This window comes from Amblyomma americanum, chromosome 3, assembly GCF_052857255.1.
Source record: "Amblyomma americanum isolate KBUSLIRL-KWMA chromosome 3, ASM5285725v1, whole genome shotgun sequence".
Taxonomy (NCBI): domain Eukaryota; kingdom Metazoa; phylum Arthropoda; class Arachnida; order Ixodida; family Ixodidae; genus Amblyomma; species Amblyomma americanum.
Genome location: NC_135499.1, coordinates 221,040,708 through 221,056,588, shown reverse-complemented (window position 1 = coordinate 221,056,588; position 15,881 = coordinate 221,040,708). Strand labels below are relative to the sequence as shown.

The following is a 15,881-nucleotide window of genomic DNA, read 5'->3' as shown; positions in this document are numbered from 1 at the left end:
AACGCTTTCGCATTAATAAAGAGAGAGCTTTAGTAGCATGTTCTGCAAGCACAATCTAGTTCATAGCACGGTTTGTTCGAAATGATTAAATGCTTCATTCTTATTGAGTAACGAAAACAAACATCACTAGTATGTAAAGCTGGTAGGCATTTTTTTTTGTTTTGCACCAATGGCACTCAAGCTGTCGAAGTCACAAGACTGGTAGCACATGTCCTGTTATTCTTTATTTCCCGAATAGTGGCGGAGGCTGCAGATAAACCCTTGCTTGCCTCAGTTTAGCTCGAAGGACGCACATAATAGATAGATAAAGAGGAGGAGGGAAAGGCCGGGATGTTAACCAGAAAGGGGTTCCGGTTGGCTACCCTGCACTGGGGAAGAGGGATTAGAGGACTAAAAGGAGGAAGAGAGAAGGGGAAAAAGGCATAACACACACACACACACACGGACAACGCTGTCACAATTTGTCACTCAATCCAGTCGCTCTCAAGTAGGCAAAGAGTGCCTTGTATGCCTTGAGGGAAGTCGACTGCTGTGGCCACGGACCGAGGATCTTTTGCAAGTTGAAGCTGAACTGAATGGAAATTTCTTCTGTTTGCTGCAAAACACCGTACATGACACAGGAGGCGTCCACAGTATGCTGCCACAAAGGCAGCTTACAAGAGTTCGCACTACCGACCGTACAGGCACTGATTCAATGCTAATGAAACGCAATATGACAATAACCCAATGTGAGAAACTTCAGCACATAATAAAGGCAGAAGATAATTCCGAACAAAAATCACAAAATAATTACATGCGCGAGTTATATTCCAACAGCCTTAAATTCAAACATATGAAGTTGTTTTGTAGTCGTCCTTGAGTTATTTGAGGAAGCTTAGCTGTTACTGGAAAAAAGCGCCTAAGTTTTGAGTCACAGCAAGTAGACGGACATCACCAGCGACCTCTGTCAAAGACCCTTTACAAGGAAGTAATAGAGAAAAAAATGCATCCAAGATTTTTCGGCAACCCTTCAGCAGATGCCGCTCTCTTTCACCGCATTTGGAGCATCCTCCCAATGAGCACCGCTCAAGCTGTCCGCTTTGCGTCGCAGTTATTAAAAGAAGCGCCGGCAATTCGGCGATCGCATTTCCATTTATCGACGTCGAAGCGCCTATGCGCGATTGTGCGGCGTACACTTCGACGCAATGCGAGCTGCGGTTGACACGGCTGCGCTTCCATCGGCGTGCCAGAACGGGCCGGCACGCGCCCTCCGAAGCGCGGCAATCTCGGCCGCAATCAAGCGGAGAGGCGCCGGAGGGGGCATCGCGGGGCATAAACGTAAATCACCGCGCGGATTATTCGCGCCGCTCCACAACCGGCTGCCCTCCCTTCGTCGGATTCGCACCTTTTCATCGAGCCACAATGGGAGTATAATGGGATGCGCGCCCTCTATCTTCACGCAGCGCCAAGTGCGCGCGATCTCGAGGAAAATTTCGAGTGGCAACCGTGGCGCCTGGATGGGACGCAGTGTATCCTGAATCATCGAGGGAGACTCGGTGTTGTGTGTCTTTTAATTTGGGCCCGTCGAGAGCGTTCCCTGACGCGGGGTCGGGAAGAGGGGGGGGGGGGGGGGGGAAGCATCTTCGCGGAGCGCTCGTAAGGTGCGCGGGCGAGGCTTCGGTTGCAGTCTATTCTTTCGTTTCGGCTGCCTCGGGTGGCTGGAAGCGTTGCGTGATAATTACGTCTAGGAATGGAAACATAACCATTCATGTAGGGCTTCATTGGGATCGCCATTCACGCTCGAAAAAGATTAGCCTTTAGTAACGAGCCCTGTGTTTAAGCATCATTTTTAGAGGGCAGCTCTTAAGCTTCCATTCCTCGCCTCCGCGTCATAATCGTCGGCGCAATAGTTGGCGTCGTTGGCGTAGCCATCCAAGTAGAAGAGAGAAACGCCACATGGAGGGTGGCTGCCAAGGGAAGATCCCTCAGGTTGGCGAGCAGCGTAACACGCCACCTACCATGCCCCTACGTGTGAGCGTAGTCTAACACGCCACCTCACAGGTCACCCTGTCACTTGACATGCGGCAGGCTCTAGAAGAGCGATACGTCGCCTGCAAAGGCGAAAGCGGTGGAATGAACAGCTGAAAGGTGGCTGTCAAGGAAAGGTCCCGGAGGGTGCCGAAACTAAAATACGTGCAGAGCTGCGCTCAAACATGGCATAAACGACTATCGTAATCGTCTCTCAATTTTTTCTTTGTTTTATAGCCCGTATGTCTGCCCCCTGTGGTTTGTAGATTATAAAATGTGATGTTTTCGACCAACTATTATGAAACTCTCTGCAACTGCCCCAATGCACCCTGTCACTTCCTCTTTCCGAGAATAAGCATGCGTCCTTTTTCGTGACATTATTTGTCCTGTTAGGCGTCCCCACAGCTTCGACCTATGTGAGAACAGCAAGCAGGCAATGAAGAGAAAGGTGGCCTACGCCACAATCTCTGTCAAGTTCTTGCCAATCGGAATGATTTATCGCAGAAACGTAGTAATCTCCAGCAAGTGGTTTGCGAAGTGCGGAAAGAAACAGATTTTCGCCAGTAAGGTTCCATGCGTACACCGGAAGTGCACCAATTTTTTATGATATTTTGCCCAACAAGATACTCAGACCACTTCTCATAGTTTCTGAGCTCCATCTGCCAAAAGATTGCTTTGTTCTTAACCATACGAACTCATGTCGTGACGCCATTATCACAGCCTGCACCGTTGGACCATCGACATTGAAAATTAACGAGGGAGCTAGTAGGAAGAAGAGGATGTGAGCACAGAAAAGCAGGCCAAGTGCTTAACTCGAAACGGATACCTCAACTGATTAGCGAGGGACGAGGCAACATGAATCGATGGGGAGAGGAGAGGAAATGGGGAAGAAAGATTCGTGAGTTGCGTGTGTTATGTGGCAGTTTTCCCATCGTATTTGTTGGAAGGGAAGGACAGCGCCGGACGTTTAGGCACAGAAATAGAGTTTTATGTCAGGAAATAGATAATTAGGATGTCGTGAAAGATTCTCGGAAATACTTACGGCAAGGCACTCTGTTCGTGCTGGTGAGCTATATCTCACTAGTACCCGCTTGTATGAGGATGATCACCACATTCTCGACACCCTGCACACTCTTAAACTGTATGTAACTTTACTGTGCTTCAATCGGCAGGTGTGCACTTCGGCACGAGCTCCGTTACTTGACTGCGCAGACCATGAAAAAGAAAATTAAAAAAACGCGCGTTGAACCGCGTGAGTTTGCAGTTTCCACAAAATCCAGCTTTAGTCATTCAATTTCTGACTTTAAGGAAGAGCATCACTAAAATATCTACAGTGCAAATCTTTGATTTGAACCCATTCAATCATTACCTCCCTACACTGTACAGTTGTGCAGCCGTGGTTTCTCTGCTCAGGCCGGTTAATTGCCAGTTGGTGGTCGGCCGCATTTCAAACGCTATATGTATATAACATCCTGTCATGGTTTCTAATAAAGTGTGCCGAAGACAAAAGCTATGGCTGCTCGCTGCGCCATTTAGATCCCTTGAATACGTTTCACTCCGTTTGTTCTCTCCTCTTTCTATCTCTCCCTCTGTTCCCCTTCCAACGTTAACCTCCCTGCCTTTCCGTTTGTCTTTCTCTCTCTCTTACTGCGGGTATTACACAGTGTGGGCTGCATTCGAGATTCGTCGCGCCACTGAAAACCGGGGTAATGCAAAGCGTGCTACTGTGCACGCCTTCTTTTAAATTTTTTTGTGCAACAGAGCTTAGTCCTAACTTTTTATTTTTGCCTCGCCTTAGCCGTTTTGTTTCGCAGCAAATCTGCAGAGAACTCTTACTTACGGCGGCAAGAGCACCGTTGACGCATTCAACCTTAGAGCCAAATTTAGAAATTTGCAGCCACGCTTCGTCTTGTTACAAGGCAAAAGTTAAATAGGCAGTGTGTTTTCGATTAAAAAAGTGACTGTTCAAAATACTGCGTAGATAAATGCTGCTTTTCTTGTCGTTGTTACCGGGAGGTGTTTGTCGGCATTCTATTAGTGCGTGCTCCATTCCAACGGAAGCTATTTTGACTCTACAAATAGTGCAGGATCTCTTACTTCATGTAGAGAACAAAAGTGCGCACTTTCTGTGCGCTAGGACTTTCATTCAGGTTCAGTAAAAGGTGCAGATAACGATTTGGTTAAGAAATCGAGAAATTCGCCCGGTCAATGTGTTTGCGGCTCTCATTGGACCGGACAGGGGTGAACGGGGATCACTGCGAGATACCTTCCTGCTGCAGTGAACTCAGCCTCCATGACTTTTGATGATTAACTACGTGGCAAAGACAAAACAAATCGCATAAAAAACCCTGTTGTGGCTCTATCGAAAGCGATTCGTGAAAGAAATAAAAACCATTTAAAATGAAGACAAAGCAAACAAAAGGAAGTAAAAACATGAAAAAATCAACGAAGGCACAGTGTCTGACATTCCTAGCTTCAGATAATGAAATAACTTTTTTGTGACTGCGGTTGACACAGCAGCGTTGACAGCGCGATATTGCGCTCTCACAGCGCCGAAGTTGACTTTCGCAGATATTGATTTCGTCACACGAATTTCTTTTGTCTCTGAAGAAGTCGTGATCAATCCCAGCTGAGGCGCCCGTTATCTCGCAGGAGCCGAGTCGAAAGAAGACGGCGGATCGATAGCAGCCTGCTCTTTTGTTTTTATACTTGCTTTACTCTCTTCTTTGCCGAGGCCGCAGGTGTCAGCTAATCACGCGAAGAAGCCGAGCAAAACTGCTGATCTATTTAGGCCGTCCATCCGTGCTTTTACTTTGCTATGCTGCGTACGAAGCTCCCAAGGGAAGTTAATTAACGAGGTTGTATCTAACATGGCGTTCTCGCCTTAAAGGGACGCAATTATTTATTCTTTTTTATTTCTAAAACATCGGCGAAAGAAAATTAGGCTGTGTGCTCTGCTGGAACACGGACCAGCGTATGGGATGTGAAATAGACTGAGATGAAGCATAGGAGGTCAAACAACAGATAGCTTAAATTACCGCCAAGGGCGCAATTAGCTTCTTGAGGACAACAACAACTACGGCCAAGAAGTCATTCAGGGCAATTCAACGTTTTATGCAATCAGTTTATTACCAAATCTGATAGAAAAACCGATGGAGTTGATGGTCTACGGCAAGAAATAAATTAAATATGCTGCGTTTAAATATCTCTGTGGATTCATTTTGCTGTCTGCACCTTTCTACCGCATCCTGACCAACGTACGAATGGTCCAAATCAAAGATGATTTGTCTTGCAAGCAGACGCCTCGTGCATTCTTGAGTATTTCTCCAGTTTCGCTTATCTCTTCTCGTCCATTTGACAACTGTGCGGCCCTATAGCATCACTGAGCTTTGTGTTTTCTTGTTATTTGATGAGCGCTGTTTTCTAGCAGCCGAAGCTCGCTCTGCATGTGACGGAGTTACGGCCACGGAAATAATTAACAGCAAAATATTCATTAATAATTTGTTGTCATTGCATAGACAGACAAATATCGCAAAGTTATTGGCTGCACTCTACTTCTGGTCGAAAAATAAGAAATTTTGCACCAGTACTGCACTTTTGCTTTCATTATTTTTCAATACTTTTAGGCAGCCCCCCCCCCCCCCCCCCCCCCTGAACAAATGTACTTGATCACATGGTGTAAGTGCTGCCACGCAATACTATAACGCACATATTCCAAAGCCGCAGAAGAAACTTGCAATAAAAAACAAAAAGCCTCATGCCCTATTGACATCGCATTACTGCTGCCAAGGTTTCCGCTTCGTAAAATTCTTCCGATTTTAAGTACCTTAGATACTACATTGTGTGTTTCCATCAGCCTAGAGAGATAAGCTCGGGTGCCGTATTGTTAAGCTTTTCGTTTAATGCCAAGAATGTCTGCAACAAGCATACACGTACCTCCTTGATTATATCGCAGCTGGGATTTCGTGCTTCCAGCAGTCCAGGCTTATCTGTGATCCACTAATAAATTTTAGATTGCGAGAAACATATATCCGCAGCTCGCTCACTGAGGCGCCAAAATTGTTAGGTGCATAAAAGCATGTCTTCGAAGGCTATGAAAACTAAAAAAAAAAGCATCTTAAAACGCGATGCGCCCGAAATCTTGGTCACTTATTCCTTAAAGTCTCTAAAGAGCACGTATTTTACTCCTTCGTGGCTGCTATTGTTCAAAGACCCGCGTTGCAAACCTTTAAGGCTCGAGAGTATACGATAAGCTTTTCAAGCTACGATTTCAACTTTTTGACACAAGAGCGCAGCTCAGTGTGCCTTTTCTACGAGATTCAAGAGTTTTGTTTTCAACTTACAATGTCAGGTATTTGTAGTCCACGTATTTCTGGCGCGGTCAAGTTGACGTTTTTACGTCATCAAGTTGTTAGCTCGAGCGGTGCCAGGTTGTCTCCTTAACATGTGTTAATACTTGCATCGACCCCTAGGACCATTCATTAACACAAAGGCTGCTTCTCGTTTAGGAAGCGTCTTGAGAATTTACTTGCTATCGTGGTTGTCTATGAAAACGACGGGCTGTAAAGAGCTGGTGCTTGGCTAGACACTCAGTGCTTTCTTTAAATGTCGCCATATCTTCTGGCAGCAATGGTCGAGTGGTAAAATCCCCCCTCCCCTCTAGCTTTGATTCGAACCGAGCTCGGTGCACTGGGGTAGTTTTTATTTCCCGTGGATACCAACTGGGACAAATGTTAGGTTTGGGGGCCGTTGCTTTTGGCGTAAGTTACACCGTGATTTTCTGACCATGTTCTCCTGAAATCGTCGCGATTAGGCGTTAAAAGCATTTCACGCTGAAAATTTATAGCTCTCCTGCTGACCCCTAGGACTGCAGTTTCAATAGGGCGAGGCAGCAGATTTCAGCGTTGACTCAGAACTGAGCGTATTTATTTCTGTTAGCGAATTTATGCGAAAGACACTTGACTAGCGTTTGGCTGCACAGAACTTGTCTCCCTAAAATTCTGCCACATTGGTCTCGGCTCATAGCGTGCAAAACAAGCAGCAGCACATTGCGTTAGCTTATATTCAGCACCAAGTCATCATTTATTCATAAGCAAACCTAAGCCATACTTCGAAAACGCAAGTATACCTATCTTAGTCGACGTTTGCGAGCTGTACCGCCATACACGCACAATAGGTATGAGGGCATTGACCTCATTCGCTGAAGTACACAAAAAAAATACCGGTTATGTTTGGCTGAGAAAACTGGGATCGAGCAGTGTCACTAGGCCACAACTGACTAAGCACTGCTGGTACGTTTGCCAAGCGCAAGTAACAAATGCCCCAAGTGCCATTCAGACACTTGAAGTGAGTCGTGGAATCACACATTCTTACAATCCATCGTTTTCTTATCGAACTAGCAGCAGCCTTCCTTAAACATGATTTTTTTTTTCGGATCATAACAGCGGCCCACATCAAGTTTGGAAGCTCTAAGACTTAAAAATTACCTTAAAAGACCACCAGTAAAGCCACAAATACGCGGGTGGCGCGTAAACAACAGCCACGCAACGGTCACTGAACACTTGGAACCTTGAACGCGAGTCCGTCTCATAGTCGGCCTCCACCTGAACATAGCCTCGTGTGTGGCCCACGAGCCGATGAAGCTGGCTGACTCGGTGGGGCGTGCAGGCGAAGAGAGCGGCGCGCCGCATTCGGCAGCGATGCGGGTCTAATTAAGCACCTCATCACGGTGCCACGATTCCCGATAGCCTCCCTGAGCCGGGTGATTAAGAGGTCGACGCTTTGGCTAGGCTCCTTGCGCGGTCGTCCCCGTCCGCCTCCTTGCCCTTGCCCCCCCCCCCCCCCCCCCCCCCCCCCTGCCGCTTCGCCGGCGGGTGGCGCAACCATCACACCTCTCGGATGTCTCAAGAGCTTCTGGAACGAAATAAATTATGAGCCTGAACTTCGACGATGACCAACCCAGTGGCATAGACTCTCAAGCTCTAGTCCTTCTTGGTGAATAATGGCCGCCTTATAAAGGGTTCCGGAGAAATTTGCACAGGCACCGTAAATAAGGGCTCCGCGGCCTCGGGGCTACCAAGTTATAAGTGCGCCAACTGGCAAAACTTTTTGGGATTCCATGCAAAATCTCAAACTGAGTACTTTGGAGTATGCGATTGTGGTTGGGGAGGGGGAGGGGGGGGGGGGCGGAGCTTCCATCTAAAAAGCCCTGCGAATCTTCAAGCGTGCTCACTATATTTCTTAAGCCTGTGCCTCGCTGGCACAAAAAAAAGGAAGTTTCGGCTCCTGCATTTGCCCTGCAGGGCCAGGGTGCCTCTCAGAAATTCAGAAGCAACGACAAATCACCTAATTTTTCAGTTTGTGAGGAAATACCGTTATTTTGTTCATATAGTTTCACTAAGTGAGAGGGTGAAAGGGGTATGAAAGTGCAGGGCTAACATTTTTCTGGCGTTTTTTTAAACGGAACGAAGGAAAAACAATGTTTGAACGCCGCAGGCTATCCTTACGATGCTCGAAAGGAACACGTGACTTGTAATTGAAAAAAAACTTGCGGTCTTTTTTAACCACATTTATTAAAAAGAAAATGCGAGAGCATTTCGTTTGCCTTCTATGGTGTCTGCAATTAGTGTCGAATGTTCTTGCGATTTTGCCGCCAAAACTGTCGTCGGAACCGGTTCCATTGCCCTTATATGGTATGAATGATTTATCACCTTCTAAAATGTTCGAGTACCTTCCATTAGATTTTCATGTGGGGTTATACTAATCCAAACCACAAATGGATCTTAATCCGCCGACTAATCTTCACTAATCGACCTTAATTCATTTTCTGGGTTGGGTTACTTCCAAAATTTTGGGGCTCCTCAGATTTTCAAATTTTGCGGTGCTCAATGACTGGTCCCCTGGCGGTCAAGTAGTGTTGATGACATTACGGCCCCCTCAGTTCATTCATATACCGCAGGAAGCCCTCATACCACTACTGACGCGGTGGTGCAGCGGTTAAGCGATGCTCCACTGCTCCGGCAGATGGCTGCTTCAAACACAGCCACCGGTGAGGCTTGTGAGACCAATGTCGCTTTTTCTCGAGCTCCCGTAACGCTACAGCGGCTTTACGTAAAGCCCATGCGAGCGCCACAGTGGGCAGGTAGCAATTGCATTGAATTTATTTGAAGTAATTTTATTGCCACGTGCCACGGAGGGCAGGTAACTCGTAACCTGGTGGGCAGGTTGCTACGCTGTGGTGACAAGGTTGTGATGACGTCGCAAGATCACGTGGCCCTCTCCACCAATTATAAAATTGATTTCCACCCGCCATGGTTGGCAGGTTGCCACCTACCATGCTGGGCCGTTGTGATGACGTCAAAAGATCACATGACTTCTCTCGACCAATCAGGGAATTTTCGTGAAAAGAGATGCCGGAAATATTTCGTCAGATGACTTCCTAAATGCTTTTGCAATAAAAGACAGAGTGCACTCGCAAGGCACCGCCTAAATAAGCAAGCTTACACTTTTTACAGACTGTTTCACACTTAGAACACGCGAGCGCGTGGTGACGTTTCGCAGAGCACCAGTGCGCCGTACGGGGCCGCGCGTTGAAACAAAGTGGCAGGAGACGTGAAGGCCTACTTCTATGTCCCCTCTTTGCTTGGGCGCGTTAGCTTCGATGCGTGGCCGCATCGGACGCAATGGCGCCTCGATGAGCACGGCCACGCACTAACGTGTTCCCTCTAAGTATGAAACAGCCTGTGATGTTTTTGAAGAATTCTAATATTGATTTCCTTGTGATACATTAAATCGAATCAATTTTGCGTTTCTGCATGTTTGTATTCCTGTATGTTTCATGTATGCTCCTGTACTGCCTTGTAGAGGGGACCGTGGGCTCTAGTCAAGCTGTTCAGCAGCTTTTACCCACGGCCCCTCCATCGTTTTGATGGAAATAAAGCTGTTATTATTATTACATGAGTTGCATCGATTCGTCTTGAGCGTGCTGGCTACCGGTAATCTTCTCCGCGCGCATTTTATCGCGCAGTGCGCATCGTTTGCACGCAGAAACTGAGGACTGAGAAAACTGATGGCAGGAAGCGGAAGCACCCCTGGCGCTAATTCTCCAGTCACTAATTGAGACAAGAGCAGGTCCAAGGCGTACCAGTCGGCAGACAAGCCTTAAAACCATCAGACTTCATACTTTGGTACTCCTAGCGATAGAGACTGCCACGGGAGGTACAACCTACTAAATGCTTCTTTTCCGCTACATGTCAGAAAGGGCAATACTATGCGGTGGGCTGGGATAAAAATCACAGCAGATGCCTTCAATAATTGGCCGAGACATATGAGAATATACTGGCTCAGTTGCTTAAAGAGCATTCGAAGTGAGTGAATGTTGGTCGCTTTACAAAGAACGGGTTTATGATAAAGGAAGCCTGGGGTATTCCCTGTCATCATTGGACTGTACTATAAAAGCTGCCAGTGGTGGTCACTAGGCTACCGACGAAGACGTGTCGGCACCGTAAACGGGAAGAGTACTGCGCCGGATCCCTAGCCTTCCGTTTCTTGGTGCTCATGGCGTGGGCTAGTGACGCTGACACGCATTATGTGCGTGGCTTGAGCACAGCCCCGACATTCGTGATTCTCACTTCTTGGCCTAGACGCCTTGTCTAAACCACACGAGACCCCCCCCGCACACACACACCAGAAGAAGAACTTACTCTCTTTAGTTATTCAAAGGCGGACAACATCGTATGAGCGCTAAGTGTGCTATCTATCAGCAACGAACAATACAGAAAATACGGGATATGGGACCCACTCGAAGTTTTTATGAGCGCCTTAACGTGCACACGGCGCTTTTTATACTTGTTGCCTGTTCTCGTGTGGCGCGCATCGCTCATTAGCCGATGGCTCATCTGAAACGAATAGCGGTTCAAGAATAATTTGAAATATTGCTCGGAGCTCCAACGAGATGAACACAGGGTCTAACGCTCTTCGTTAGTCAGGCGTAGCCATTCGGGTTTTCCGAGCTGAGTTCGCGTTCAAGAAAACGACACTCTCGAAACGTAAGGGGTGGAGATGGGGAGAAGGGTGGCGGGGAGAAAGGTGCGCGAAGAAGCAAATGTACTTCGCAAATATGTGGTGTCATCTGTTGCACAGCAAGTGTTGTTCATCAAGCGAAAAAGATGGGAGCACGTGGTGTAGACTATAGATTTGGGGGCTTTACGTACGCAACAACGCATATGGGCTGTGATGGATGTCGTTCCAGGTTAATTTAGTACACCTGGGATTATTTAACGCCCGCTGACATCGGAAGCGCACGGATGTTTTTTTTTTTAATTGGCCTACATCGAAATGCGGCTGCCGCGGATGAGATCCACCACACCACCTTTGAACCAACTGCCGAACGAGAAAGCCACCAAGTCACCACCGCAGCGGTAGATTGTGTCAGCATCACTGTTTTATCCTAACACGCTTCGCCTGCGTTGGCTACCCATCGAAAGCTAACTTTATTTAACAGTAAACCGGTAATCAATGTTCGTCTTTTAGAAGTTTTTCTTTTTGAAATGTGTTATTTTACTCTAGCTTTCTCTCATACGACTTATGGTTAAATTTCATGAAAATTGAGAAAAAAATATATATTACGGATGGTTTAGCCAGTGGGTAATGTCTCGTAAAAAGTAACACCGCGAACAGACAAAAAGGAGAGGCGAAGAAAGGACACTACACACACGAAATATCCACTGAAGGTTTAATATGTATGTAACGCCGGAAAAAGCGCTCTCAAAATAACAACAAAAACGAGGAAATCAACAACGTGCGTCCAGATAGGCCCACTCTTTTCATGTAGGACAATCGACGGGTCATAAAGTAGGCGCGCTTGCTCTTATAGATGTCCTATGCCTCTGAAACCTCCCACTTCAACTGATTAAGATGTATAAACAAAATTCTTGCTTTTTAGAGCAAAGACGTATACCACCGACATTCATTGCAGTGCTTGACTGGATCTGCAGATAGCTTTTTGCCCAGAGACCAGCTTTGCTCCCGTAAAAACACATTTAAGAATCAGTCAGTATGTACAAGCACACCCGCGTTTTTGAGCATCGACTATCTCGCATGAAAAAAAAAAATGGCCCATCTGTCCATGCCTAAGCGATTTGGCTTTGTTTTGTGCACATTTATCCGGCATTGCGCACACAATCAAATTTTCCTATTAAACTCTCAGTTGCGAGGCAGCACTAGCGGCATCCATTCTTTGCTTTGTCTTTTGCCTCTTTGCGCCGTTATTTTCTACGGAAAACAAACATTCTGATTTCCTGCTGAGTTACGCATACAGAGAAAAGAGGAATTTTTGGTCGAAATTATCGCAATTGCTTCGAGAAATTTGAAAAGAATAATCCTCATGTTATCCCCACTAACTCTGGTCAAGGTTCCACGATGGTCCTGATATTGGGTGTTGTTTAATCAGGCTTTGTAGCGCTTTTCTTGTCTGCAGTAGTAACAATTTACAGATTTTGCCAAAAGTAACGAGGCTGCATGGTTTGCTTCTCATTCGAATAGTTGAGCCCTTACGGCTTCCCTAATAATAATAATTGGTTTTTTGGGGAAAGGACAAGGCGCAATATCTGTCTCATATATCGTTGGACACCTGAACCGCGCCGTAAGGGAAGGGATAAGGGAGGGAGTGAAAGAGGAAAGGAAGAAGGAGGTGCCATAGTGGAGGGTTTCGGAATAATTTCGACCACCTTTCGGCTTCCCTAAAGATTAAAAAGTTCTCGTAAGGTGAGGACAAGGTATCTCCTTACCGTACAGAGGTTTAGTGTTTGAGGGTTGATATAATAGCTACAATATATGGCTTAAAATCAAACCGTGTAGCCTGGTTACTTTTGACAAAGACTGTACCACGTTCCGTGACCCAAGCACGTCCACGCTGTGTCAGTACATGCCGGATTGCACGGAAGACAAAAAAAAAGCTAATTTTACTAAAAGGAATACGCAGTTTAAACTAAACAGCACTCATAATGAAAGAGAATCTCACTGCATTTGCTTAACAACGAGCGGTGCCACTCATTTAGAAGCGAGTGCGCCTGCGCATGCGCTGACCTCTGCGGCAGCATGGCGGGTGAAAGGCGCTAGCAACCTTTCACGAGCGCTCCGAGAATTCCATCAACGCGAGCTGTGCGCGTTGCGTTCTCCGCACAAGCAGCGGTAGTCGCGCACTTAATGTACTTCCCAGCAGCTCGTCTGCGGAGCGCTTCGATTATTCGGTCAGGGTTGTACAGAAAGCCGCTGGCAAAATGCCGCGTTCCCAAGAGCGAAAGTAGAAATTAAAATTGTGCCATTCCCTTCGCACGAAAAATCTGGTAGGTTGTACAAAGGATTAAATAAATGAAAGGTTTCCTTTTGACATTTCACTGGGAGTTCTTAAAGCCAGCACGACCTTTTCCGAATCTTTATTGAAAGGGACAATCATCCACCGTGCAAAGCCTGTTTCCTCGCCCTAGTGTCGTTGCCGTCTATCAGACAAGTGCTCCGAAAGAGACGTTAAAAATACGCTTTATATTGACTCTTCTCTGAAAAAAAAAAAAACGCTTTTAAGTACAGTGTGAGCGAGGTTGGTCGGAATTGCGTTAAGACGTGACGTGCGCTCTAAAAAATAAAAGAATTGGGCAAAATCTTAGGCGACTAAAAAAAGGCTTTCAAAACGTTCTTACTTTCCAGAACTCAAAGGTATCATTTTTTTGTCACTTAGTGCACAGCAGATATGACTGTTGTTTCACGTTTCCTTTTGGGTTGTTAAATTACCCATAACAGTGGCCGCTTCAACCAAAGGAGTCGGGAAGTACGACTTTTGGTCCCTTCAGCGCAATGCGAGCAGGGGCTCAGCGTAAGGCCACGAAACAAAAGTTGAGGAACCGTTGCAGCGTGCGCACCCTGAATTATAACAAATACTTACTGAGAACTTTTTCTGCTAAAGTGACGCCGGTTATGCTACAGTGTGAAGAATGCATTCCTTCAGAAAAACCGAAGAAAGAGGTGGTCGAAATGTTACGTTGAATAACCATTTTCTCCGTGAAAACTTATTTTAGTGAGAGTGAGAGATGAAAAGGAACAGTTGATTGCTTCAGCATAAATTGTGCCCTCAGGTTCATCTACGAGCATCACATCTAAGGAAACTCACTTAGACTCTCTGCTTATATTTCTCTCCTTTGCTAGACAAAAGCAAGCAATATATATATATATATATATATATATATATATATATATATATATATATATATATATATATATATATATATATATATATATATATATATATATATATATATATATATATATATATAGCAACTTAAAGGCACTGTGGAAACGTGAGCGATGAGTTATTAACGGTGCCGCGATTCAGATGAAATGATGAAACTCTTAACCGAAGAAAAGAAAGCAGCACTTGAAACAATGCGACTAGAATAAGACAATTATTCGCACTGTAAATTGATGACCGGCTTCTATCGATTACTCTTCCAGTCCAAGGAGTGCATTAAGTCTAGTATGCAACGGTGAGCATGTCACGGGGAAAATAGGGAGGTAATGAGCAGATAGGAAGGACAAGATGACAACGACAGCATTTTGCACGACAGAACATACAGGAAAAGCGAAGAATAACAAGCAGACATAAAGCGAACAAAAAAAGAAAAGAAGGAACAGGAGCAAAAAAAATAGCGACGGTCTTACCGGGACAGTCAGCGGCTCCGGAAGCAACGGAATCCGCACGGGGCCGCCAGTCGCTGCATTCCAAGATGTCACGTCACCGAGGACGTCAAGAGCGATCACGCGGACACAGCACAGCACACGCAACAGACTTCAGTGTCACGGCAGCGCGGGACGATTAGCAATATCACTTTGGGCAGAAGCTATAAGCAGAGAGGCCGGCAAAGAACAGTAAAAAGACTTGCGGCCGCTCTCCTTACGCGAAAAAGACAAAACCAGAAAGCAAACAGCCAACGCAGGGTTTCCTGATAATTAGAAGTCACGGCGGCCAAGAACTGCCACTCGCGCGCAGTCACGGCATTCGCGCAGGTCCGTCGACGCAGTCCCAAAAGTTCCTGCTTCGGTCACCACTGCGCCTGTCCCCGTGCAAGCGAAAGGGTTGCTGAAAGAGCCGCGTCAGCACTCCGCTGCGGCAGTTACGAGACGTCGGCAAGCGGGACGACAGAGCGAAACACGAGACGCGCGTTGGGGAGTCCCATCGGCGGACGTCTTCTGGTAGTCCTCCTCAGACGGCGGTGGTGTGCGGCGATAGATGGCGTGCGAAGCGTCCCGAGGCGTGCGCAGGCTCAGGCTACCGGCGACGGCACGGCGTTCGGCGCGACTGTCAGCCGGGTCTGATTTGCCGCCGGAGGGGGAGAACCGGGGCCACGGCTCCGGGCTGCGCTTCTGTTATCGCGGCGGCGACGGCGGCGGATGGTTAGCGACGCTCGCGGCGCACCGTGGCCGGCGCCGTTACTAGTGTCGAGTCGAATCACGTGGTGTGCGCCACGCTGAATGCGGCCGGCCGTCCGCCTCCGGTTCAGGCCCGGGGCGACCGTCACAGCTTCGCCGTGAGGTGAATAGGCGAGAACAGAAAAGAGGCTCTGCGCAAAGAGTGTATAAAAGTGGGGAGGGGGAGCGACACGCTCCTGACACAAAAATGACGTCTTCACAGGGGCGCGTGGCGAGAAAATGGGTGCAGAAAGGGAAGCGAGCGTGCGTGGCGAGAGGGCAGTGCGTATAGGTCTCTCGCCACAGGGATGGTTTCGCAATGAAAGACGCTCTGATTGGAGAGAACGCGCGTAATATGTGCGAAAAAGTGTTCACTGCTATCTCCTGGTTCTGTCAGAAGAGGGAAGAAAACAAAA

General features: G+C 47.0%; 1 protein-coding gene across 1 annotated transcript in view; it reads right to left on the bottom strand.

Moving 5' to 3' along the window:
• LOC144126137 (cell adhesion molecule DSCAM-like) overlaps positions 1–15,422 on the bottom strand; it is a 265,564-nt gene extending 250,142 nt beyond the window's left edge. Inside the window, exon 1 of the mRNA XM_077660103.1 lies at positions 14,719–15,422. The gene's annotated coding sequence lies outside the window, so the exon portion shown is untranslated. The remainder of the gene's footprint in view (positions 1–14,718) is intronic.
• Between the last annotated feature and the right edge of the window lie 459 nt (positions 15,423–15,881).